Source organism: Meriones unguiculatus (genome assembly GCF_030254825.1).
Source record: "Meriones unguiculatus strain TT.TT164.6M chromosome X unlocalized genomic scaffold, Bangor_MerUng_6.1 ChrX_unordered_Scaffold_30, whole genome shotgun sequence".
NCBI lineage: Eukaryota > Metazoa > Chordata > Mammalia > Rodentia > Muridae > Meriones > Meriones unguiculatus.
This window is the reverse complement of record NW_026843706.1, coordinates 14066115-14092778: the sequence shown is the minus strand read 5'-3', so window position 1 is coordinate 14092778 and position 26664 is coordinate 14066115. Positions and strand designations below refer to the sequence as shown.

General features: G+C 39.8%; 1 pseudogene; it reads right to left on the bottom strand.

Moving 5' to 3' along the window:
- Positions 1-24255: 24255 nt before the first annotated feature.
- On the bottom strand, positions 24256-25340 carry LOC110543644 (zinc finger protein GLI4-like; annotated as a pseudogene).
- Between the last annotated feature and the right edge of the window lie 1324 nt (positions 25341-26664).

Sequence of the window (26664 nt, the reverse complement as noted above, 5' to 3'; positions counted from 1 at the left end):
TATTACAGTTTATTCATTTTGTATCCCTGTTGTAGCTCCCTCCCCCATCTCCTCCCATGCCCCTGCCCCAGTCCACTCATAGGGGAGGTCCTCCTCCACTTCCATCTTATTCTAGCCTATCAGGTCTCAACAGGACTGGCTGCATTATCTTCCTCTGTCTTCTGGTAAGGCTGCAGACCCCTGCCCCCGAGGGGGAGGTGATCAAAGAGCAGGCCAATCAGTTTATGTCAGAGATATAACTGTTCCCATTACTAGGGTACCCACTTGGACATTGAGCTGCCATGGGTTACATCTGTGCAGGGGTTCTATGATATCTCCATGAATTGTCCATGGTTGGAGAATCAGTCTCAGAAAACACCCTTGTGTCCAGTTTTTTGGTCCTGTTGCTCTCCTTGTGGAGCTCCTGTCCCTTCCAGGTTTTCTATCTCCCCCTTCTTTCATAAGATTGCCTGTACTCTGCCCAAAGTTTGACTGTGAGTCTCAGCATCTGCTTGGATACCCTTCTGGGTAGAATCTTTCAGGGGCCCTCTGTCGTTGGCTCCTATCCTGTTACTGTTTTCTCCTACTTCCGATGTCTATCCCATTTGTCTTTCTAAGTGAGGATTGATCATCTTAACCTAGGTCCTCCTCCTTGTTTAGCTTCTTTAGCTGTACAGATTTTAGTATGTTTATCCTATCTTATAGGTCTATTATCACTTATAAGTGAGTATATATACCGTGTGTGCCTTTCTGCTTCTGGGATACCTCACTCAGGATGCTCTTTTCTAGATCCCACCATCTGCCTGCAGATTTCATGATTTCCTTGTTTTTAATTGCTGAGTTGTATTCCACTGTGTAAATGTACCACAATTTCTATATCCATTCCTCAATTGAGTGGCATTTGGGTTGTTTTCAGCTTCTCGATTTTACAAATAAAGCTGCTACAAACATGGTTGAGCAGATGTCCTTGTTATATACTTGAGCATCTCTTGTATATATGCCTAGGAGTGGTATAGCTGGATCTTGAGGTAGCATTATATCTAATTATCTGAGAAAGTGCCAGCATGATTTCCGAAGTAGTTTTTCAATTATACATTCCCACTAGCAATGGAGGAATGTTCCCTTTCTCCACAGCCTCTCCAACATGTGTTGTCACTTGAGTTTTTGATCTTAGCCATTCTGATGTGTGAAATCTCAGGGTTGTTTTAATTTGCATTTCCTTGATGACTGAGGAAGTTTAGGGTTTCTTTAAAGTGTTTCTCTGTCATTCAGTATTCCTCTATTGAGAATTCTTTTGTTTAACTTCATACCCCATTTTTAAATTAGATTACTTGATTTGATGCTTTTTGACGTCTTGAGTTTTTTATATATTCTAGATATTAGCCCTCTGTCAGATATAGGGTTCCAAGTCTGTAGGCTGTTGGTTGTTCTGATGACAATAAGTGGTTTGCCACCATTGGAAACATGGGACAAATAGGTCCAAAAGCAGTCTGTGTTCTATCTGATCAAATGATTCTGTTTCTGAATGATGAATTTAGGTTACTGCAGAAAGGTGGGACTTTGAATATTGCTATGTTTAAACAGCAGAGACATTTGCAAATCATACTGTAAGGTTTTATAAAATTAATTAAAATGGGTTTTAAACAGCGTAATGCAGCCATGACCATCCAGGCCTTTACAGCCATTGAAGCAGGACAGTCTCCCCAAGCATGGGAGCTAAAATGTTACGCTCAGGATGCGAGGCTAAGCACTGCACTCAGGGTCAGCCACTTTCGACCCAGAGAAGAGCATGTCTGATTGCATGCAGGTTGATGCCCCAGGTCCCGCCTCTGAGAAAAAGGTATCAGACGGGTCTGATGCTCTTTGGGTGGATGACACCTAAATGAACATCGGTACAACGTCCCAATTTATTTCTAATATCAGAGATCAGACCTCTACTCTTGCCTGATGCGTCTAAAACAAAAAGGGGGAACTGTAGAGAGCTGCGTAATGCTGCGCCTTAAAGATGGAGCTGGTTTCCGCCTTCCACCTTCCCGATGGTGAGTGCTCTCTGTCACAAACAACTCCACATTTGGCTAAGGCCGAGGATCTGGCTTGCTTCCATGTATGTGGACCTATCTGCATTGCCCACGTGGCATGCTGGGGTTGGCTACCCAGAGGCTATTTAAGCTGTGGGCTGGCTTTCCCCAGGGTCAGATGATTGTTCCAGGTTCCTGAATAAAATGCATTGAAAAAAAAAAAAAAAAAAGAAGACCCAGCATGGGTCTCTTATTTTTTGTTTTTATATGTATGAATGTTTTATCTTCATATATATATAAATTCATACGTGTGCCTGATGCCCATAGACTCCAGAAGTGGGCACTGTATCCCCTAAAACTGAAGTTACCGATGGTTGTGTGCTATATCATGTGGTACTGGAAATCTGTGGCTTCTGCAAGAATAATATATGCTCTTAACTTCTGAGACATCTTCTCAACCTTTAGGTTGAACTTTTTTTAACTCCTTCAATTTTGAAGTGACTGGTTATTTCTTAAAGTACAAAATGAGTACTGTTTTATTTTTCAGTGATAGTAGGGAGTTTACATGCATGCTGAATACTTTTAAATTTTTTGTGTTTTTTCATATGAATTAAAAATGTTTATATTTAAGAAAAAAATACATACAACATAAACCACAGCTGAAAAATACATCAGAAAGTGATTGTTATCACCCTAGATGCACTCTCTCCACCTCAGTGACAACTTTCATAACTTCTAACCTAACATAGAAGTTGTACTTGTTTTTTACGCTTGGCTTAAGTACAAATAAACAGGGTAACTTATGAAACTAAGCTTTGGGTGATTTGGAGAGATGACAATTAAGACTGAGTAGTGCTCTTTCAAAGCACATATATTCAAGTCCTAGCACCAATGTCAGGTAGCTTCTAAACACCTGTAAGTCTAGCTCTAGGGTAACTGAACTCTATTCTAGCCTCCTCTTTTTTCTAAAGTCAACTGTCCTAGTTTGCTTTTACTTGCTGTTATAAAGCAGTGATCAAAAGTAACTTGCAGGCAGGAAATGATGTATTTTACACTTTTTCTTCTAGGTCACAATCTGCTACTGAGAACATCAGGACAAGAACTCAGCAGGAATCTGGAGTAGAGGTCATAAAGGAAAGCTGCAGGTTGGTGTGCTCAGCTTGTTTTCTCTTTATTTTTCAAACTAGAATCACCTGTCTAGGGGTGTCACTATGCACAATGAGTTAGGCCCTTCCTCATCAATAATTATTCAAGAAAATGGCCTGCAGAGAGGTCCAGAGCCCATTCTGATGAAGGGCATTGTTTAAGGGAGGTTCCTTTTTCTCCGGTGATTCCACCTTGTGTCAAAATGAAAAAGACTAACAGCACACACCATGTAGACTTTTCTTTAATTACATGAAGACTAATAATAATAATAATGCATACAATCAGAATATAAAATTGTGTGCACGACATTGTCTCAGTTGTGTAACAGATACATAAATGAAATGTCCTAAGGTAGCATACATTATTACTTCTGCCTGATTAAAATCATCCTTGTTCTTCAAAATGTCCATTTTTCTTCAATAGGTTAGTATAATTTTAATAAAAATAGACAAACATGAGGTATGTTGGTATATGTAATTTTTGAAAAATTATTAGAATGGAATACTTGAATAACAATAGCGAAAAACTTTTGCTTTTCTATGCATTAGGGAAATCATTCCTATCAGTGTCTGTTTTTCAAAATAATGTGTATTCTTCATATAGTTATTTGTACAGTGTTGGAGTTAGACTTATTACAAACTCAGCTGTGTAACCCCATACACACCTCTGTTGATTAACTTGCCCTTTGAAGTCACTGCACAAAATAGTTTTCCATGTCCTCTAATTTCACACAATGAGTGTCATTTAAATATATACATTTGTGAAATTTTCAATTTTGTTTGAAGAGGCATTCTATAAACATGCTCAATATTCAATTCCAAGTTAAAGTTAATGGATAGTACCTCTTCAGGGGCTTGGTGTTCCACATGAAGACAAATACAATATGTTGCTTTTCACAGGCTTTAATTGACAAGGACCTTTTTGCAGAGAAAGATTACCTTCATTTGAATTCTCTTTATATTTGTGTCACACTGGCTGCTCTCTCTGCTCAAAAATCAGCTTGTAGATCATGTTCCTGTTTTATAGATACACATTTCAGATGTAGATCTATCTTTTTTGAAATGAACAAGACCAAGGGTCTTTTTGAAGTTGCTCTCCAGGAGATGGAATGGGGCCCCAAATGCTCAGAGGGCCCTTCACGTATTAAGTTGATGCTGACTCACAGGCAGTTAATATATTTTGTTCAACCATGTGGCTAGATATAGATAGTTTCAGCTTGGATATTCTTTCCTCAAATAGGTTTTGAGTTCAAAGAAGTCCATTTATTCATTTTTATATATTTCTTTGTAGTGCTAAGGAAGGAACCAAGGGTCTTGCACAAACTAGGTAAGCACTATGCTTCCTACTTACCTACAGGAGTCTCCCAGCACAGGAGACTGGTTTCCAAGACACAGGATCTGTAGTCTATGGAGCACTAATTGGTAGGAAGTAGCACATACTTCTTCCTGGATCTCAGTCTCACAATAGGCAATGACAAACATGATTTTGAATCACTGAGATTTTTCCATTTATATGCTTCTATCCCCTTTTACTTTTTTTTTTTTTTTTTTTTTTTTTTTACTCCTTATCTATCTTGCCTCCTACATTTGGATTCTAGTTAAACCTTTATTTCTCTGTGCATGTTACATTTTCTTTCTGAACTCCATAACTCAGGAGTGACTCTGGATTTATGCTGCTTTCAGTCCTTGAAAGCTGATGCTGATTTCCTTATGATCCTGACCTCCATCCCCTCCCCTTCACCTTTTGCACACAGGGCTCTAGCTGGATTCCAACATCTGCTGAAATTAGATTAGTTCAAATAAACAAATGATTAAGAGTTGAAAAGAGATATGTGGAAGCTCAACAACAAACTAACAAGCAACATTATCCAGAGAGTCCACCTAAATTAGAGCTTATTTTCCCACATCAGTAAGGGAGTATATAATTTGAAAACATTTAAAGAAAATCAGTTTTCTTTCTTGTACTGGACACTGAACATTATCCCATCTATAGTACAATGTCATACAATTTACCCATTTTAAACTATTAAGTGTGAATAAAGAGTGCATTTGTGTGAAAGATAAAACAGCATCCTACAAATTAAAGTTGATCATATCTCTCACTGAAATTTTAGGAAATCAGGATACAATGGTTAAGGCATGCTACCCTTCAATGCTTACTAATACTGAATGTTCTTCCTGTTTTAGATCACTGTTATTAAGTATTATTGGTCAGTCCCAGAAGTAGTAAAACAGCAGGGCTGCATGCCTCTTCCTCTTCCAAGGCCTGTGTGTGGCTAGGGATTCAGCACATGTCCCCGCAGTGGTGTTAGCATATTTACTCACCATTTTCTCTTAGCCCCACAAAACTAAGAAGCTAATTATGTGTTTGCCAGGCAGGGTGGCCCTTGCTCTTTGGTTCTTCATGATTGAGTTAACTGGAACTTGCTTGTGTTTTCCAGCCAGAAGCCACTGTAGTTAATGCTTTCAATATGGAAGCATTATGGTTAAAGCATTGAGTCAAATTTAAGGGACTTATCAAGTCTTTGGAACTAAAGTATAAACAGAGGGCAATTTTCAAATTTTATAAGTCCTTCTTCCTGGCTCTGAAGTCTTTTCCTGAGGCTGACATTAGGCAGGACTCAGTCATTTTCACTGAGGCACCAAGTTAAGCTCCCTAGGAAATTAGTTTTGTCTTGGCTCATCCTGAGTTTCCTCCTTAGTTAATCATTTCAAATTACTAATTTTGGTATTCTAGGTTTATGATTAGTTAAGGTACAGAATATTGTAATTTAGTATTGGTTACAGTCAAGGTGACCATCACAACGTAATGTGAAATATTTGTGAAGGAGTTTGAGGCAGTGGGAAGACCATCCACGTTGAAGTGTGTAGCATGTGATTTCCTGCCATACATAGCCCTTTCTTGGCACAGAGTCAGGCAGTTGTTTTCCCACCTTTATTTGCATTTGTAGGCATGGAAACGGAAATGATAGAGGTGCCTATTTGAAATATACTTTCAAGTATTTCATAACAATTCAAAGCTTCTGCTAGATTTCACTACCTTTTCCCTGGTGTTAGGGCTCAAACCCAGGGTACTACATAGATAGGCTAATCAAGAATATTACTGCTGAGTGGTATCCACTGCCTTTGACTACAGTTTTAAAGAACTGATCATGTTCTTTTCAGAACCTGAGGTACTTAGTATATACAGATAATGATTATTCACCATTCATTCAGAGATGATGCTGTAGCTAAGCCCTCTGTCTACCTTTATTTCTGTTTTCACAACATGTTTAATAGTAAAAAAAAAAAAATCAAAATAAGAGACCAGTCTTTTTTCAAATTACATTTTTTTTTTCAAAATTACAAGACAGGCAATAATAAGAAATGTTATACATACATAGATAATTTAATACAGAACTATCTATGGCAGAAGGTAAACTTTAAAGGTGGTCAGAGAAGCATGAAAAGTCCATGCTCCACAAAATAGTTTATCTTTCTTGGTCTTCAGTTGCCTAGCTTTCAAGCACCTTGGGCAAGCACTCTACTAGTAACCTACACCAGAAGCCCCCAAAAAGGTTGTTTTCACTTGGAAGTAGAAGTGGAAAATAGGTAAAAACAAACAAGCAAGCAAACAACAACCCCTCAAAATAAAACAAAAGACTTGATGCATCTTATCTGATTGATGTGTAGATGCAACAAACCCCCATAAAGACCATTAAATGTAAAGAAACAAATTTGATGTTAACAAAGCATACCCCTCACTCCTTTTCTTTTCTTTTATTATTTTTTTTCTTTTTTTTCCTCTTTTTGTTTTAGACATTACGTCTTACTATCTATATACTTCAGGTTGTCTTTAAATTTCTGATACTTGTGGCCTGTGCTCTATCCTTGGTAGTGTTGGGATTGCAAACATGCCCCACTGCACCTGGGTAAGATTTTGAATATTTCTGAAATATTGCTGCTGAAATTATTTTGATACATGATTTCTAATAAAATACACTCAACCCAGTGTAGTGCATATTTTGTAGAATTAATTTGAACCAGGATTTAAAACTGCTAACTTAATTTATATAGTTACTAATATACTAGTGGAAAAGAAAGGAACTTGTATTTACAAGTATTCAGTAAGTTATACAGGATACAAATCTATGGATATGGGTACAGCTTTTTATCTCCAATTGATAATAGATAACACACAGTTTGATTTAAAATAAATAGACTTCCATTTGGTATGTGTGCTGTGTGGAAAATATACTAGGGTTTAAAAGACCTCCTCCCCCAGGGGAGGAGCAGTCCTGTTAGGCCACAGAGGAGGACTTTGCAGCCAGTCCTGAAGATACCTGATAAAACAGGGTCAGATGAAAGGGGAGGAGGTCCTCCCCTATCAGTGGACTTGGAAAGGGGCAGGGAGGAGACCAGGGAGGGAGTGTGGGGTTGGGGAGGGAATGAGGGAGCAGGATACAGCTGGGACACAGAGTTAACAAAATGTAACTAATAAGAAAAATAAAATTAAAAAAAACCAAAGTGAATAAATTTTAGTAAATATATATAAATAAATTAAATTAAAAAAAAACCACCTAAAAGTAATCCTGAAAAAAAAAACATTAAAAATGCATTCAGTTTATTTTATTCAAAATAGAAAGCTATATCATTGGTTGAATGCTGTTTTGGAAGTTTGTTGATCATAAGCAATAAAATAACCACAATGAAAAATGATCCAACAAAGTTTTTATTACTAACCAAAGTGTTGAGTAAGTCCTGTTTTTCTTACATGAAAGTTATAGAAGATTTAATATGAGAAAGGAGAAACCTCAAAGTTGGCCTTTAACTGTTTTCTGGAAACACTATGAAGTTTTTCATATCTTCTTTCACTGTTTTTTGTCAGTCGTATAGTATTTGTCAGCTTTAAAAAAACCAGAGCCCTAAGCTCTGTCTCATCTACTTAATATGGTTCACTGACAATCTAATTAGATATTATTCCCCATGGCTTCTAAAATCTTATATTTAGTCTTCTAAACTTCAAACTTGTTTTTAATTTAAGTAGATGGACTTAGTTTTGAATATAAAGCAAATTCAGAAATTGCTACACCTTCAATTAGGTAATTGTAAGCACAGTTAGCTCCTGGCTGTTTATTCTGAAATAACAAATGCTTGCCTGTGTCAGTAATTATTTAAACATTTACACTTTTGAATTTTGGCAATTAATTAAATTATGGAGTTAAATTATGTATGGTAATTAGGTATGAATGATCAAAATACGAATAGAGAAATCAGAAAAGGCATCTGTTATAAAGGATGGGCAGCTGTCTGATGCATTTTCAGGGAATTGGTACAGTTTTTTGTTTGTTATTTATTATTATTTTTTATTTTTCAATATTAATCACAGGTTACTTATTTTGTATCCCAGCCATAGCCCCCTCCCTTATTCCCTCTCAATCCCAACCCCCGTCCCTCATCTCCTCCCTGCCCCTTTCCAAGTCTACGGCTAGGGGAGGTCCTCCTCCCCTTCCATCTAACCCTAGCTTAGCAGGTATCTTCAGGACTGGCTGCAATGTCTTCCCCTGTGGCCTAGCAAGGCTGGTCCTCCCTCGGAGGACTAGGGGAGGTAAAAGAGCCAGTTGTTGAGTTCACGTCACAAATAGTTTCTGTTCCCCTTACTAGAGTACCCACTTGGATACTGAGCTACCATGGGCTACATCCGAGCAGGGGTTCTAGGTTATATCTATTCATGGTCCTTGTTTGGAGAAACAGTCTCATAGAGGACCCCATACCCTGATATATTTGTTCCTTGTGGAGCTTTTGGCCTCTCCCAATCATATTAACTCCCCCTTTTATCATGTGATTCCCTGCACTCAACCGAAGGTTTGGTTATGAGTCTCAGCATCTGCTTTGATACGCTGCTGGGTAGAGTCTTTCAGAGGCCCTCTGTGGTAAGCTCCTGTCCTGTTACTTGTTTTCTCCTACTTGCCATGTCCATCCCATTTGTCTTTCTAAGTGAGGATTGATCATCTTACCCCAGGTCGTCTTTCTTGTTTATCGTCTTTAGGTGTACATATTTTAGTATGTTTATCCTATCTTATAGGACTATATAAGTGAGTATATACCATGTGTGTCTTTCTGCTCCTGGGATACCTCACTCAGGATGATCTTTCCTAGATCCTACCATTTGCCTGCAGATTTCATGATTTCCTTGTTTTTAATTGCTGAGTAGTATTCCATTGTTTAAAGGTACCACAAATTCTGTATCCATTCCTCCATTGAGGGACATCTGGGTTGTTTCCAGTTTCTGGCTATTACAAATAAAGCTGCTATAAACATGGCTGAACAGATGTCCTTGTGGTGTACTTGAGCTTCTTTTGGATATATGTCTAGGAGTGGTATAGCTGGATCTTGAGGAAGCACTATTTCTAATTGTCTGAGAAAGCACCAGATTGATTTTCAGAGTGGTTGTACAAGTTTACATTCCCACCATCAACGGAGGAGGTTTTCCAATTCTCCACAACCTCTCCATCACGTGTTGTCACTTGAGTTTTTGATCTTAGCCATTCTGATGTGTGTAAGGTGAAATCTCAGGGTCCTTTTGATTTGCATCTCTCTGATGACAAAGGATGTTGAACATCTCTTTAGGTATTTCTCTGCCATTCTGTATTCTTCTACAGAGAATTCTGTGTTTAGCTCCGTGACCCATATTTTTTAATTGGATTGCTTGATTTATTGCTTTTTAATTTCTTTAGTTCTTTATATGTTCTGGATATCAGCCCTTTGTCAGATATAGGGTTGGTGAAGATCCTTTCCCAGTCTGTAGTATGTCATTTTGTTCTGATGACAATGTCTTTTGCTTTACAGAAGCTTTTCAGTTTCATGAGGTCCCATTTATTGATTGTTGCTCTTAGAGCCTATGCTGTTGGTGTTTTGTTCAGGAATTTATCTCCTGTGCCAATGAGTTCCAAGGTCTTCCCCACTTTTTCTTCTAACCAATTTAGTGCATCTGGATTTATGTTGAGGTCTTTGATCCACTTGGACTTTAGTTTTGTGCAGGGTGATAGATATGGATCTATTTTAATTTTTCTACATGTAGATAACCAGTTGGACCAACACTATTTGTTAAAGATGTTGTCTTTTTTCTATTGAATGGTTTTGGCTTCTTTGTCAAAAATCAGGTATTCATAGGTGTTAGGGTTTATTTCTTGGTCTTCTATTTGGTTCCATTGATCTACCTTTCTGCCTCTATGCCAATATAATACAGTTTTTTAAAATTATTTTTATTAATTACAGTTTATTCACTTTGTATCCCTCCTGAAGCTCCCTCCCTCTTTTCCTCCCAATCCCACCCTCTTTACCACCCGTGTACATCTCCAAGTCCACTGAAAAGAGAGGTACTCCTCCCTTTCCCTCTGACCCTAGTCTATTAGGTCTCATCAGGAGTGGAGGTATTGTCTTCTTCTGTGGCCTGGTAAGGGTGCTCACCCATCAGGTGGAGGTGATCAAAGAGCAGGCCAATCAGTTTCTATCAGAGACAATCGCTGTCCACATTACTATGGAGGTCACTTGGTTACTGAACTCCCATAGGCTATCTATGTGCAGGGGTTCCAGGGCATCTGTATGATTGGTCCTTGTCTGAACTATCAGTTTCAGAAAATACCCCTGTGCCCAAACTTTGAGGATCTGTCACTGTCCTTGTGGAACTCCTGTCCCCTCCAAGTCTTACTATCTCCACTTCTTTCATAAGATTTCCTGTATTCTGCCGAAAGTTTGGCTGCCAGTCTCAACATCTGCCATATTGTTGGTAATTTGATGGGATACCCTGCAGGGTAGAGCCTTTCAGAGACCCTCTGTGGTAGGCTCCTATCATGTTCCCTGTTCTCTCCCTCCTCTGATGTTCATCTTCTTTGTCTTTCTGAATGGGGACTGAGCATTTTAGTCAGAGTCCTCCTTCCTGATTAGCTTCCTTAAGTGTACAGATTTTAGTTTGTTTATCATATATATATATATATATATATATATATATACACACACATGGGTGTCTTTCTGCTTCTGGGATACCTCACTCAGAATGAACTTTTCTAGTTTCCACCATTTACCTGCAAATTGCATGATTTCCTTGTGCAATATTCCATTGTGTAGGTGTACCACAATTTCTCTATCCATTCCTCAACTGAGAGTCATCTGGGTTGTTTCCAGTTTCTGGCTATTACAAATGAAGCTGCTACAAACATGGTTGAACAGATGTCCTTGTTGTATACTTGAACATCTTTTGGATATATGCCTAGCAGTGGTATAGTGGATCTTGAGGAAGCACTATTCCTAATTGTCCGAGAAAGCGCCAGATTGATTTCTAAAGTGGTTGTATAAGTTTACATTACCACCAGCAGTGTAGAAAGATTCCCCTTTCTCCACATCCTCTCCAGCATGTGTTGTCACTTGAATTATTCATCTTAGCCATTCTGATGGGTGTAAGGTGAATCTCAGGATCATTTTGATTTGCATTTCGCTGATGACTAAGGACGTTGAACATTTCTTCAAGTCTTTCTCTGCCATTCGCTATTCCTCTATTGAGAATTCTCTGTTTAGCTCTGTTCCCCATTTTTTAATTGGATTACTTGATTTTTTGCTATTTAACTTCTTGAGTTCTTTATATATACTGGATATTAACCTTCTGTCAGATATAGGGTTGGTGAAGATTCTTTCCCAATCTGTAGACAGTCATTTTGTTTTGAGGGCAGTGTCCTTTGCTTTATAGAAGCTTTTCAATTTCATGAGGTCCCATTTATTGATTGTGGCTCTTAGAGCCTGTGCTGTTGGTATTCTGTTCAGGAAGTTGTCTCCTGTGCTAATAAGTTCAAGGCTCTTCCTCACTTTTTCTTCTAATCAATTTAATGTGTTTGTTTTTATATTGAGGTCTTTGATCCACTTGGACTTTAGTTTTGTGCAGGCTGATAAGTATTGATCTATTTGCATTTTTCTACATGTAAACATCCAGTTAGTCCAGCACCATTTGTTGAAGATGCTATCTTTTTTCCATTATATGGTTTTGGAGTCTTTGTAAAAAATCAGGTGTCCATAAGTGTGTGGGTTTATTTCTGGGTCTTCTATTCAATTCCAGTGATCCACCATTCTGTTTCTATGCCAGTACCATGCAGTTTTTATTACTGTTGCTCTATAGTACAGCTTGAGAACAGCGATGGAGATACCTCCAGAAGATCTTTTATTCTAGAGGATTGTTTTAGAAATTCTGGTTTTCTTGTTATTATGAAGTTGAGAATTTTTCTTTCAAGGTCTGTAAAGAATTGTGTTGGTAATTTGATGGGAATTGCATTGAATCTGTAGATTGCTTTTGGTAAGAAGGCCATTTTTACTGTGTTAATCCTGCCAAGCCATATCATGCAGTTTTTATTACTATTGCTCTATATTACAGCTTGAGATCAGGGATGTGGATAACTCCAGGTGATCTGTGGTTGTACAGGATCATTTCAGAAATTCTGGGTTTTTTGTTTTTCCATATGAAGGTGAGAATTTTTCTTTCAAGGTCTGTAAAGCATTGTATTGTTATTTTGATGGAAATTGCATTGAATCTGTAGATTGCTTTTGGCAGGATGGTCATTTTCACTATGATCTAAGAGCCCGGGAGATTTTTCCATCTTCTGATATCTTCTTGAATTCATTTCTTCCAAGAAGTAAAGTTTTTTTTTTCTTTTCAAACAGGTCTTTTACCTGCTTGGTTAAAGTCACCCCAAGGTACTTTATGTTATTAGTGGCTATTGTGATGGGTGTTGTTTCCCTGATTTCTTTTCGGCCCTTTTGTCTTGGGTATACAGGAGGGCTTCTGATTTATTTGAGTTAATTTTGTATCCAGCCACTTTGCTGAAGGTGTTTATCAGCTGAAGGAATTCTCTGGTTGAATTTTTGGGGTCACTCATGTGTACTATCATATCATCTGCAAATAGTGAAACTTCGACCTCTTTCTTTTTGATTTGTATCCCGGTGATCTCCTTTACTTGTCTTTATTGCTCTAGCTAGGACTTCCAGTACTATCTTGAATATATATGGAGAGAGTGTGCAGCCTTGCCTTGTCCCTGATTTCAGTGGGATTGATTTAAGTTTCTCTCCATTGAGTTTGATGTTGGCTATAGGCTTGCTGTATATTTAGGTATGTGCCTTGTATTCCTGTTCTCTCCAAGACTTTAAACATGAATGGATGTTGGACTTTGTCAAATGCTTTTTGGGTTTCTAAGGAAAGGTTCATGTGGTTTTCCTCCTTCAGTTTTTTTTTTAATGTGGTGGATTACATTTATGGATTTCCTTATATTGAAACATACTTGCATGCCTAGGATGAAGCCTACTTGGTCATGGTGAATGAAATGGTGAATGATGATGATTTTATGTGTTCTTGGATTTGGTTTGCAAGTATTTTATTGAGTATTTTTGCATCGATGTTCATGAGAGAGACAGGTTTAAGTTCTCTTTTTTGTTGGGTCTTTGTGTGGTTTAGGTATCAAGATGACTAGAGCTTCATAGAATGGGTTTGGTAAAGTTCGTTCTGTTTCTGTTTTTTGGAATAGTTTGAAGAGAATTGGAATTAGAAATTCTTTGAAGGTCTGGTAGAATTCTGAGCTGAAACCATCTGGCCCTGGGCTTTTTTTTGGAAGGGATACTGTTGAGGACTGCTTCTATTTCCTTGGGGCATATAGGACTATTCAATCTTTCTACCTGAGCTTGACTTGATTTTGGTAGATGAAATCTATCCAGAAAATTGTCCATTTCGTTTAGATTTTCAAATTTTGTGGCATACAGGCTTTTGTAGTAAGACCTGATGATTGTTTGGATTTTCTCAGTGTCTGTAGTCATGTCCCCCTTTCATTTCTGATTTTGCTGATTTGGATATTTTCTTTCTGCCTTTTACTTATTTTGGCTAAGGATTTGTCTATCTTGTTGATTTTCTCAAAGATCAAGCTCTTGTTTTCATTGATTCTTTGAATAGTTTTATTTGTTTCTAATCTATTAATTTCAGCCCTGAGTTCAATTATTTCCAGCCGTCTGCTTCTCTTGGGTGTGTCTGCTACTTTTTTTTTCTAGGGCTTTCAGTTGGTCCATTAAGTTGTTTGTATGAGATGTTACAAATTTCTTCTCGAAGGTACTTAGTGTTATGAATTTTCCTCTGAGCACTGCTTTCATTGTGTCCCATAAATTTGGGTATGTTGTACCTTCATTTTCATTGAATTCTTGGAAGTGTTTAATTTCTTTCTTTATTTCTTCCTTAACCCAGCTGTCATTGAGTAGCAATTTGTTTAGTTTCTATGTTTGTGTAGGCTTTATGTTATTTCTATTGATGTTGAGGTCCAGCTTTATTCCATGGTGGTCAGATAGAATACAGGGAATTATTTCAATTTTCTTTTATCTGTTGAGGCTTGCTTTGTGACCAACTATATGGTCTATTTTGGAGAAGGTTCCATGAGGTACTGAAAAGAAGGTATACTCTTTTGAGTTTGGGTGAAAAGTTCTGTAGACATCTATTAGGTCCATTTAAATTAAGGCTTCTGTAAGTGCCTTTATTTCCCTATTTGGCTTCTGTCTAGATGATTTCCTTGGTAAGAGTGGGGTGTTAAAAGTTTCCCACTATTAAGGTGTTTTGATCAATGTGATTTAAGCTTTAATAATGTTTAATTTACAAATATAGGCACTCTTGTATTTGGGGCATAGATGTTCAGAATTGTGATGTTCTCTTGGTGGAATTTTCCTTTGATGAGAATGTAGTGCCCCACCTCATGTTTTTTGATTAATTTTGGTTGAAAGTCTATTTTATTAAATATTAGGATAGCTACCCCACCTTGTTTTCTGGGTCCATTTACTTGGAAAACATTTTTCCTGCCCTTCACCCTGAGGTAGTGTTTATCCTTGTTGCAGAGGTGTGTTTCTTGGATGTAGCAGAATGTTGGACTGGATCCTGTTTCAGCACCCATTATTCTGTTAGTCTGTGTCTTTTTATTGGAGAGTTGAGTCCATTGATGTTGATAGATAATAGTGACCAATGAATGTTAGTTCCTTTTATTGTTGAGTTGGTGGTCTTACTGTGATTCATTGCTTGTTTTATTTTAATTTTTGTAGGTACATTATTTGTATGCAATGTTTCTTGGGTATAGTTGTTTTCGTTGGATTGGAGTTTTCCTTCTAGTATCTTCTGTAGGGCTTGTTTGCTGTGTAGAAATTTTATCATGGGATATTTTGTTTGCTTTGCTGGATATAGTAGTCTGGGTTGTTATCTGTGGTCTCTTAGAGTCTGCATAACATCTGCCCAGGCCCTTCTGGCTTTCATAGTTTCTGATGTGAAATCCGGTGAGATTCTGATAGGTCTACCTTTATATGTTACTTGGCCATTTTCCCTTGCTGCTTTTAATATCTTTTCTTTCTTCTGTATATTTAGTGTTTTGACTATGATGTGACATGATGTGTTTCTTTTCTGGTCTAATCTATTTGGTGTTCTGTAGGCCTCTTGTATATTTATGGGCATCTCATTCTTTAAGTTGGGAAACTTTTCTTCCATGATTTTCTTGAAGATATTTTCTGGATCTTGGAGCCTGGAGTCTTCTTTTTAATCAATTCCTATTATTCTTAGATTTCACCTTTTCATGGCATCTTTGATTTCTTGGATGTTTTGTGTTTAAGACCTTTCTGACTTTACTTTTTGTTTGAGAGAAGTATCAATTTCTGCAAGCTTATCTTCAGTGCCTGAGATTCTATTCTGTTGGTGATGCTTACTGTTGTGGTTCCTGATCTCTTCTCTAAGTTCTCTACCTCCAGGGTTTTCTCTGGTGTCTGGCTGCTAGCTTAGAAGCACCCTGGATATGGGACTCTGCAGGCACTTGGGGGTTCACTCCCTCTCTAGCAGGTCAAATTGTAAAGCACAGGGGTTCCTCCTATTCTCTACTGGCAGGTTTGAATCTGCTGAGCCAAATGTACACTCACAGTTCAGTGGTATTGTAGCCGCTGTACTGGGAGTCCAGCTGTGGCTGCAGAACTGAAGTGTCTAGGTACCTGCCAGGAAGTCCTGTGGAGCCACTACTGTGGCTCGGTGCTTGGTGTACCTGGGTGATTTTGTAGGTCCTCTGGACTTTGGTAGCTGTGCAGCCCGGACTCTGGTGGCTGTGCACAGCCGGCTGTCCGCGCAGCCGGCTGTCCGTGCAGCCGGCTGTCCGCGCAGCCGGCTGTCCGCGCAGCCGGCTGTCCGCGCAGCCCGCTGTCCGCCACTGAGGTACTAGGCAGCTCGTACATTCAGGCTCTGTGGAGTCAATATGGCCTGCTGCTCACAGGTGTGGGACCCAGGCAGGCTTTTACTGTGGATCTCAGGCTGGGCAAGTGGGTTAGACTGGCTGCTGAGGCTTATCCCCGCCTAAGCTGTCTCAGTCCTCAGGCAGCCAATTGTGTGTCACTGGCACTGTGGCTTGGCTCCTCCCAGGAGGAGGGAGGCCTGAAGAAGGTAAGTGCCCCTCTCGGTTCCCAGAGAAGTCCGTGACCTGAATCAAAGAGTTCTCCGCTCCTGTGCTGTCCCCCTTCCTTCAGGAAGCCACATGCCAATTTTTTTTTTGGTTTCAGTTGCCCTTCCACTCACCAATTTCAGAGTTTCGAATCCTCTGCCTCTCAGAAATGATGTGCACTAATCGCCATCATCTGGATCCAATAGAATTGGTACAGTTAAGTTGAGAATTTTTTGATGAAAAATTTCCCTGCTTATTCTGTTCCCAGAAATCCTTGTAGTGCATGACAGATTTAAAAGTCTTTGAGAAATCCATAAATTTCTCTTTGTGTGAAAATTCATTAATGAGGAGGGGTTATGGATCAGACCCTTGGCTCTGTCCATCCTCAAGGGAGACTTAATTTAAAATTTCTGGTAGCAGAGGAGGAGCATGTTGACTATTTTCTTCTTTATTATCTATTGCTGTAATCCTCATAGTCAAATACAAAGTGCAAACTTCCCATAGATCTGCCTGCAGTAGATTTCTAGGCATTGGTCATATAGACTATGGTTGTCTTCCATTCTTTTATAGAGTCCATTAGAAATTTAAAATTTCCATTTACTAATGCACATCAAGGGATTGCACTAAGGTCGTTAGTCTTAGCAGCCATGATGTTGACTTCAGGATTTTTTGACACAGGGTTTTTTTTTTTTTCTTGTCTCCAAGGCTCCAAGGATAGCCTTGAAGTTGTTCTTGATCCTCTTGATTCTATCTCCTATGTGTTTGGATTATTGGCATGTACACCGCATGGTTTATGTGGTCGTAAGAGTGGAACACAGGGCTTTGTGCATGCTAGGTGATCATGCTGCCAACTGAGATACATCCTAAGCCCAATTCTGTAAGATTTTCTGTGTGTTTGGTTGCACCCACTATACATAGTTTTGGTTACCAAATCCAAATTTTCTGTCATATTATCTTCAATAATTACACTGAAATGACCTCTTTCAGATAATGCTAAGTAAAATGTTGAGAGAGGACATTTTTCTTCTCTTTTATTATTATTATTATTAATTACACTTTATTCATTTTGTATCCCCCCATAAGTCCCTCCCTCCTCCCCTCCCAATCCCACCCTTCCTCCCCTTTCTGCATGCATGCTCCTCCCCAAGTCCACTGATAGGGGAGGTCCTCCGAGAGAGGACATTTTTGATCTGCTTCTGACCATAGGGACACACACACACACACACACACACACACACACACATTAAAACAGACAGGAAAAAGTGGAGATATTTGGTAGAAGTTCATTTCATAGTCTGATTAATATATTTCAGATTTTTGTTTTTGTTTTGTTTTAAGTGTTAAGACTGAGTCTCATGTAGTCCAGGTTGGCTTTGAACTTGCTTTGTAGTTGAAGATTACTTTGCACTTCTGATCTTCTTGTCTCCACCCACAAGGACTGTTATTATAGTTGTTTACTAACACATCCCAATAGTGTATTTCAAATGAAAATATTGCCAAAGTACTTTCAAATGTCATCTGCATGAACTGGAGATAAATGAGGGTTAGTCACCAGACTGAGTTATGTGAACGTTGTTTATGTACTGCTTCACCTGAAGAATTGTGAAAACAAGATTCTTCACGTATTTGGGGTTAGGACAAATAACTGATCACATTGAGCTAAAAAAAATCACTTGTTTTTTTTATTGACTAAGTTATCTCTTCAGTTTACATCCTAATCGCTGTTTCCCCCTCCCTCCTCATTGTGCTCTCTTTACAATGCATATAACAAGCCCCTCAGAAACAAAGTTGCTGAGCTTATTTTAACATTAAAGCCTGTTTAGTGACTGCCCTGTTTTCCTGAGAGAGTGGCTTTGGCATTGTTTTGAAGAAAGTTCTTCATTAATGATAAACATTAGAGATTACTTCATCCACTATAATTGACATGGTGATGCTGAATACAAGTTGGTTTTCCACCTGGAAACTCTAAAGAGCCTCTAAGATCAGTTCAAACTCATGATCTGTGCTCTGCTGGAGACACTTACCTTGTGTCTCTGGCCTAGAAAAGAGGGGGGAGGGTGCCTGGGATGGAAATTTATACCTGAAAGCTAGCAGAAGATGCTTTTTATCTTCATTCCACTTGGAGAAGCATTTTTTTAGTGTACCCCCTCCATCACCTGAGGATGTAGGTAGAGGAATTATCTATCTTAATTTGTGTCTTGGAAGGATGTAGAGTTCATAAATCCCAGAGGGTTTCAACCAGTATCATTGTTGCTGGTCTGAGACCAACCAAAGCAAACTGCAAAGCCTGAAATGGTCCAGCCTGAGCCTTGGCTTCAAACTGCTACTCTGAGTTAATAGGTATCATCCAGTGCCTCCCTCTGTGCTTGAACTAATGATGTTTAAATTATGACTCCCTTGGATTTGGAGTCCTACATATTTGGTAAGATCAGGTACTTAGACACTTGTGGAAAATTTTTATTTTCTTAGAATCTAGGTTTCAAAGTAATACAGACAGTAGAGATGACTTTGGGAGCATAAGAACTAGCAACATTAGGCATGATTAGAGCTGGCTTATGGGTGGGTCTTTTATTGCATTTAAGGTCTGCACCATTGCAAGCTGAGCAAGCTGGAGGAGTGGCAGGGAAGTGTGGCTCTTAGTGGACAGAATTATGATGTATAGAATTTAGGAGCTAACTTGGAAAAAAATATAAGGATTTAGTCAAGGTATTTGCCTCTCTATTGTGCTTCAGTTTTTGTTTGGTGGATTTTTTCTTTGTTTTTTTTTTTTTTATCTTTTTTTTATGGGATTGTCGTGTATGTGAGAAAGGTCTGAATGAGGATTCCTGAGGTAAGCGGTCTGTCTCATTGGAAAAAAAAAATTATGGTTGGTAGAATAACCTATTCTTTGAGAAACACATTTACTATAGGTCTCAGAGAGATGCACATGCTGTTCTGAATTCTTTATCAGTTTATAAAGGAACTTTATGTTCTGGAACTGATTGGAGGGGCCTTTGCTGAAGGCAGTGGCTTGCCACTTATAGCCTTGGACTCTGTGTTGAAAAAACAAAATATTTTATTTAATAATCATTACATAAATTATCTTTGTTAGAGAAATCAAGTGATATATCATATTTTTATTTTTATTTTCTGTCCTTAAATTTACCCTGTAATTTCACACTGTGCTAAGACTCTGAAATATAACAAGAACAACAACAAAAAACAAAATAATAAAACAGCAGTAAGGTGTCCAGACTTCCAGGTATGAAAAAGTGCGTGCTCAGAGTGGAGGAGGGTAGTGGCTCACATAGAAGGGAATCATGGACATTAGACTGTTAAATGTAAGGTGTCAATAACTTGTGCTTGTTGTATTTGGTTATTAATATTTATTATTGATATATCTTTTAGTAAAACTTAAGTTAATCCTAAACAACAGTATAACCAAATCACCACACAGAAACTAGGATTTATTTAGTTAACCTAGAACACAATGCTGGGCAATAGTTACTCCATCCTAAAACTTCAAGTCTGCATTGTTTCCTACTATTCAGATTTCCCATATTTTACTTGCTTTTAGTGATATCTTAGGTCTGGTTCATTTCTCCACCTCGTTCTAAGACCTCTCCTCCAGCCTCTGCTCTCCTAGATTCTCCCTGCCACTTCTTCTCCTCCTCTGCTTCTCACTTCTTCCTCTCCTCTGACTTCTCCCCTCTCCCTCCTACTCTTCCCTCCTCATTGATCAACATTGTGGCTGATTACTTTATTTTGGCTTGTTTACACAAAGTTGAGACAGGTGATGCTTAGAATAAGTATCACAATGCAATGTCAGGGTTGAAACCAGAGAGTGGGGGAGAGAAATCAGAATTTGAATGAATAAGGGTAAAGTGTATAAATTCCAAAAGAACATTATATCAACATATGTTCTTTTATTTCTTAGAATAGAAAGATTCAAATGAACTTGTGGTTTCTGGGCATTGATTGCAGGTTGTCAGGGTGGATAGAAAGTACCTTTTGCCACCAAGCCAGCACACCTGCTCCCATTACTATTTTTCAATTTAAGTTTTCAACAAAAGCAAATAATAGAGTAGAAAAAGTTATACTGTTAAGGCAAGAGTTTTATTTTTTCTTTTTAGCTTAAAATACCAAGTGAGGTGTCTCCTATTTCTTTTTTTCTTTTTCATATAAAATAGCTTTACTTTGGCTCCTCTTTCTTTTTTGTTTTTGTTTTAATTTTTTTCACTAGAAGTTTTTATTTGCCATACCAGTCTTTTCTTTTTTTAAAAAAATATTTATTTCATTTTATTTATTTTATATCCTGGCTATAGCCCCCTCCCTCCCTCCTCTCCCCCTATGCCCCTCCTCCAGTCTACTGATCGAGAAGCCTGAATGGTTCTATCTGACCGTAGCCTGAATGGTTTATATAAAAATTAACAATTTAACCACTCCCAGTGTCTATGTTATTTGCCTTTTTGGATGAGAATTAAGCATCCTCCCTAGGGTCCTCCTTGCTGTTTAGCTTCTTTAGGTCTGTAGTATGATTATCCTATATTATACTACTAATATCTGCTTATAAGTAAGTATATTCTACGCATGTCTTTCTGGTTCTGGGTTACCTTATTCAGGATGATCTTTTCTAATTCCTACCATTTGCCTGCAAATTTCATGATTTCCTTGTTTTTAATAGCTGAGTAATATTCTGTTGTCTGAATGAACCACGATTTCTGTATCCACTCTTAGGATTGAAGGACATCTAGGTTGTTTCCCGATTCTGGCTATTATGAATAAAGCTGCTATGAACATAGTTGAGCAAATGTCCTTGTTGTATGGTGGAGAATAGACACCAGAAGTGTTTGAATAGAAGGAACAGGAAGGGAGCTTACCATTGATGTCCCCTGAAAGACTCCACCCAGCAGGGGATCAAAGCAGATGCTAAGACTCACAGCCAAACCTTGGACAGAGCATAGGAACTCTTAGGAAAGAATAGGAGATAGAAGGATCAGTGGGCATTGAAGATTGTTCAATCTTCTGATATCTTCTTCATTTTCTTTCTTCAGAGACTTAAAGTTCATGTCATACAGATCTTTCACTTGTTTGCTTAGAATTACACCAAAATACTTTATATTATTTTTGGATATTGTGAAGGGTGTTGTTTCCCTATTTCTTTCTCAGCCTGTTTGTTGTCTATATACAGGAGTGCTACTGATTTTTTTATTTAATTTTGTATCTAGACACTTTACTGAAGGTGTTTATCAGCTTTAGGAGTTCCCTGGTGGACTTTTTGGGTCCTTTATGTATACTATCATATCATTCGCAAATAGCAATATTTGACTTTTTCCTTTACAGTTTGTATCCCCTTGATCTTCTTAGTTGTTTTATTGCTCTAGATAGAACTTCAAGGAGCATTTTGAATAGATATGCAGTGCTTGTGCAGCCTTGTATGAATAACAAAATACAAAGAAGAAACTGGAGGGGTGTTGGAAACAACATGGTAGTCCATACTTATAATACCAGCACTTAGGTGGTAGAATCAGGAGAGTCATGAATACCAGGCCAGCCTGGACTGCAGAGTAAGAACCCTGTCCTAAAAGAATAAAATCACAATGAGGGATGGAGAGATAGCCTAGTGGTTAAGAGTACTTGTTCCTTTTACACAATACTGAGGTTCTTTCCTAGTACTACAAAGTATTTCACAATCATTATGCAGTCCAGTTCTGGAAGACCCAATGCCCTCTTCTGACCTCCATGGACACCAGATGCATATGTGATACCTATGACACAGGCAGAACACTAATACCAGTAAAATAATCTGACTACTTAAATAGGGCTCATCATTACTGGCTGCATTATCTTCGTCTGTGGCCTGGTAAGGCTGCTCCCACCTCAGGGGGAGAGGGAGGTGATCAAAGAGCCAGCCACTGAGTTCATGTCACAGACAGCCCCTGCTCCCCTTACTAGGGAACCCACTTGAACACTAAGCTGCCATGGGCTATATCTGTGCAGGGATTCTAGGTTATCTCCATGCATGGTCCTTGGTTGGAGTTTCAGAAAAATACCCCTGCCTTGGGCCTATATTTCTTGGTTCTGTTGCTCTCCTTGTGGAGCTACAGTCCCATCCAGGTCTTTCTGTATACCCCTTCTTTCATAATATTCTCTGTACTCTGCCCAATGAGCCTCAGCATGGGCTAGATGTCTATCAACAGAAGAATAGATAAAGGAACTGCGGCACATTTACATAGTAGACTATTACCCAGATGTCTAAAAATTCATAAATTTTGTAGAAAAATAAGTAGTAGAAGAAAAAATTAACCTGAACAAGGTAATCTGTTGTAGTAAATAAAAATGAGAGTTGAGTTAAAAAAAAAAACAAAAGAGTGTTGTGTTCTCAATGAACACTCCAATTATAGTAATGGTATGAGAGCTTCAAGAGAATGGCCAGATGAAGAAAAGCCTTGGAAACATTCTGGTGCAAGAAGTAACAAGGAGGCAGGAAAGAGCCCAGATCATGGGAAGCTCCAGGACAGGATGAACAACAGATAAAATTAAATTTTATTTTGTATCATAGCAAGGGATAGTTTTACCAGAACATTGCGCTACCAGAGGTTTTGTCAATGTTTACCAGTGATAGCGTTTACATAATCATCTTGACCCACACTTTCTCACTTTCTTCTAACTTGTTCAGCCTATCCACCTTTGTACATACCCCACCTTCTCAGAAGTTTTTTGGCCTTTGTCTTTAGGGGGCTTTTTGACAAAGAATAGGGATTTTCATAAAGATGTCACCTCATTTGCAGTTGCAACCTAAGAAAGGACTGTTCTCCAACCTGGCAGCGTAATCTTTTTTTTTTTTTTATGCTTAGTTAAATTTATTGAACCTGCTGGCAGGACAACGATGTCTGAGCCAAACCAGAGACTACCGTGTAGAGTGGGTGACAAAAGGACTTTTTTTTTTTAAATTTTTCATCAATTACACTTTATTCATTCTGCATCCTCCCATAAGCCCCTCCCTCCTCTCCTCCCAATCCCACCCTTCCTCCTCCCTCTGCTTGCATGCCATTCCCCAAGTCCACTAATAGGGGAGGTTCTCCTCTCCTTTCTGATCTCAGTCTGTCAGTTCACATCAAAAGTGGCTGTATTGTCCTCTACTGTGGCCTGGTAAGGCTGCTCGCCCCCCCCCCCCCAGAGGGAGGTGATCAAAGAGCAGGCCAATCAGATTATGTCAGAGGCAGTCCCTCTTCACATTACTATGTAACCCAATTGGACTCTGAACTGCCCTGGGCTACACAAGGAGACCTTGAGCATCCGGAAAAACGAGCCAGGAGCTGTGCTGTTCTGCCAAGGTGGTCCAGGAGACTGCAAAATAGTCCTTGAATATCTGCATAAGCAGGTTACAGAAGCCAAAAAGCAGTTACTCATATCATAGAAAGCAGATGGTCATAGCTGTACATCTCGGGGGTGGGGGAGGCCGGGGAGGTCACTGAGTCAGGGTTGCTGAGAACTTACCTTCCGGGGACTGGAGTTAGAGACAAATGGCTAGTGGGTACCAAGATGGAGAGCTAGCAGAAAATGGAGTTTCTTCAGCCATCGCACTTGGACCCTGGACACGTCCTGCCGTGTACCTGGAAAGCCTCCCCACTTCGCTCAAACGAGGAGCAAGCTTACCCACAGACTTTACTGGGGCGTGCGCTATTCGTGGCAGTGCACCCTCTGGTGCTGGATGAGCTGAGAGCTCTGGACAAAAGCTTTGCCACACGTGCGGCAGGCGAAGGGCTTCTCGCCGGTGTGAGTCCACAGGTGCCGGAAGAAGTGCGAGCGGCCGCGGAAGGCCTTGCCGCAGTCCTTGCACGGGCTTCTCGCCCGTGTGGATGCGCTGGTGTTTGATGAGCAGGGAGCTCCAGATGAAGGCCTTGCCGCACTCACTGCACACGTATGGCCACTCCCCCGTGTGCAGCCGCTGGTGGCGCACCAGGTTGGAGCTCTGGCTGAAGGCGTGCCCGCAATCGCCGCACTGGTAGGGCTTCTCGCCGTTGTGGATGCGCAGGTGCTGTGTGAAGTGCGAGCTGTGGCTGAAGGCCTGGCCGCACTGGCCGCACACGTAGGGCTTCTCGCCCGTGTGGATGCGGTGGTGCTGCATGAAGCCCCACCAGCTCCCAAAGCGCTTGCCGCACTCGTGACAGGCGTAGGGCTTCTCCCTGCTGTGGATGCGCTGGTGCTTCAGCAGCAGAGAGTTGTACTTGAAGCATTTCCCACAGGCCTCACAGCGGTGCGGCTTCGTGCCCCATGGGCCTGCTGGCCGGCAGTCTCAGCCCAAGCTACTGCCCAGTTCGGCAATCTTCTTGGCGCTGCCCTCGGGCCCTGGGGCCCCCTGTGGCAAGAGTGCCATGTGCCAAGTGTCCTTTTTCTGAGAGCAGGGCGCGGTTCCTGGAGGCTGGCCTGCTGGCTGCTCCAAGCTACATTTCTGGCTGATGCCTTCCTCACACACAGACATGCTGGGAAGAGTCTTCAAGGGGCCCTCCGGTGCCCTCCCATCGGAGGCCAGACCATCTCCAGGACTGCCGGCATTGGGAGAGGCTGGGGTCTTTTCGGGCTCCCGCTCAGGGTCGTGAGGATGCCCGTGGAGTGCCACATGGCGCTGGTCTCCAGGTGTCCCTGGTGGTGACAGACTGTTGGGTGACAAGACGGCAGTGGCCTCCTCAGTGTCCTCTAATGCTGCCATCATTCTAAGACCTGCTCAAGGAGTGTGCACCTGGGACCTTGCGAGAGGGAGGAGGCCGACCGCCTGGCAGTGTAATCTTAATGATGAGGTTTTTGTCCCTAGGGCTATGATGGATCACTTAACTCAGTTTCATTCCTTATTCCACTCCTGACTGGAGCCAGTATTTCCAGGGCAACAGCTGTAAGAACATTGGCACTATGGCTGTTAAGAGAAGAGAGTCAGGAGAACACACACAGAGTAATGAATAAGAGAAAAACCTCATACATCCACAAGCTACTCGTACTTAGGACCAACTGTGTGCCCCTAGACTGGGATGAGTCAACAGTTTGATTCATGCTCATATAAGTAGTCGGGAATGTGACAGGGCAGAGGTTCCTCCATCTTGTTTTTTTTTTTTTTTTTTTTTTTTTTTTTTTTTTTTTTATGGCTAGAGTGTTTTATTGAGCATTGGTTCAATTCAATTACCTCTTTATTTGGCAATGTCCATTAAGGTTAGTTACATATTCTTGGCTATTGCCTTGTGATCAATATATTTTACTTTTTTTGATTAGGTACACAGTAGTTGAGTTGTTAGATCATTTTCTTTCTTTCTTTTTTTTTTTTCATCTTGTGTTTCTTGCAGAGCCTATTCCAGAGTTAACTAGAATCTGATCTCTTTGATGGAGAATCCAATGGAAAATTATCCAACATTGTTCTAGGAACTAAAGGTCAGGATGTCCTAGATAACCTATCTTCGTTTTGGTTAAAACTGCTTGTTTTCCTGAAACCTCCTTCAGTTATCTGTTTATCTTTAACTGTCTATTTGGAGCCCACTCCAGCAAACCACTTATCTTAGCTTCTGTTAAAACTGCTTGCTACACTCTGCAAAGTGTAGCCTCCCACAGCTGCTAAGCAAGGTTCCAGAACAAGGTTTGCTGCTTTTAAAATCTGTGTATTCTGGACACTCAGGGCCACACCTAGGTCCTGAAACACTTTGATGTGATTCCAGTTGGATGGAATAAAGATGTTCAATTGGCTATACACCATGTCTGAGTGGTCATCTTAGGTGAGCTCCATGTAACAACATGAGACTTTTTATCTCTGCTGTTAGTTTGCTTCCTTCATATTGCACTTAGAACTCATCCTGTCTTCTGAGCTCATTCTTCTGCAACAACTACATTTTAACTTCTTTAGTTTTCCATAGTTCTGGGATTACAGGCATGAGCCCCACAACCAATGCATAGTATCAAGCTTTTAGGATAACTATGTCTAGTGGCACAGGCCTGTCTATAAAACCAGCTACTCAGGAAAGTTAGAAAGAGGACCACAAGATGAAAGCTTGTCTGAGCAACTTAATCAAACTCTGTTTTTAAGGAAAAAAACAAAAAATAGGACCAAGG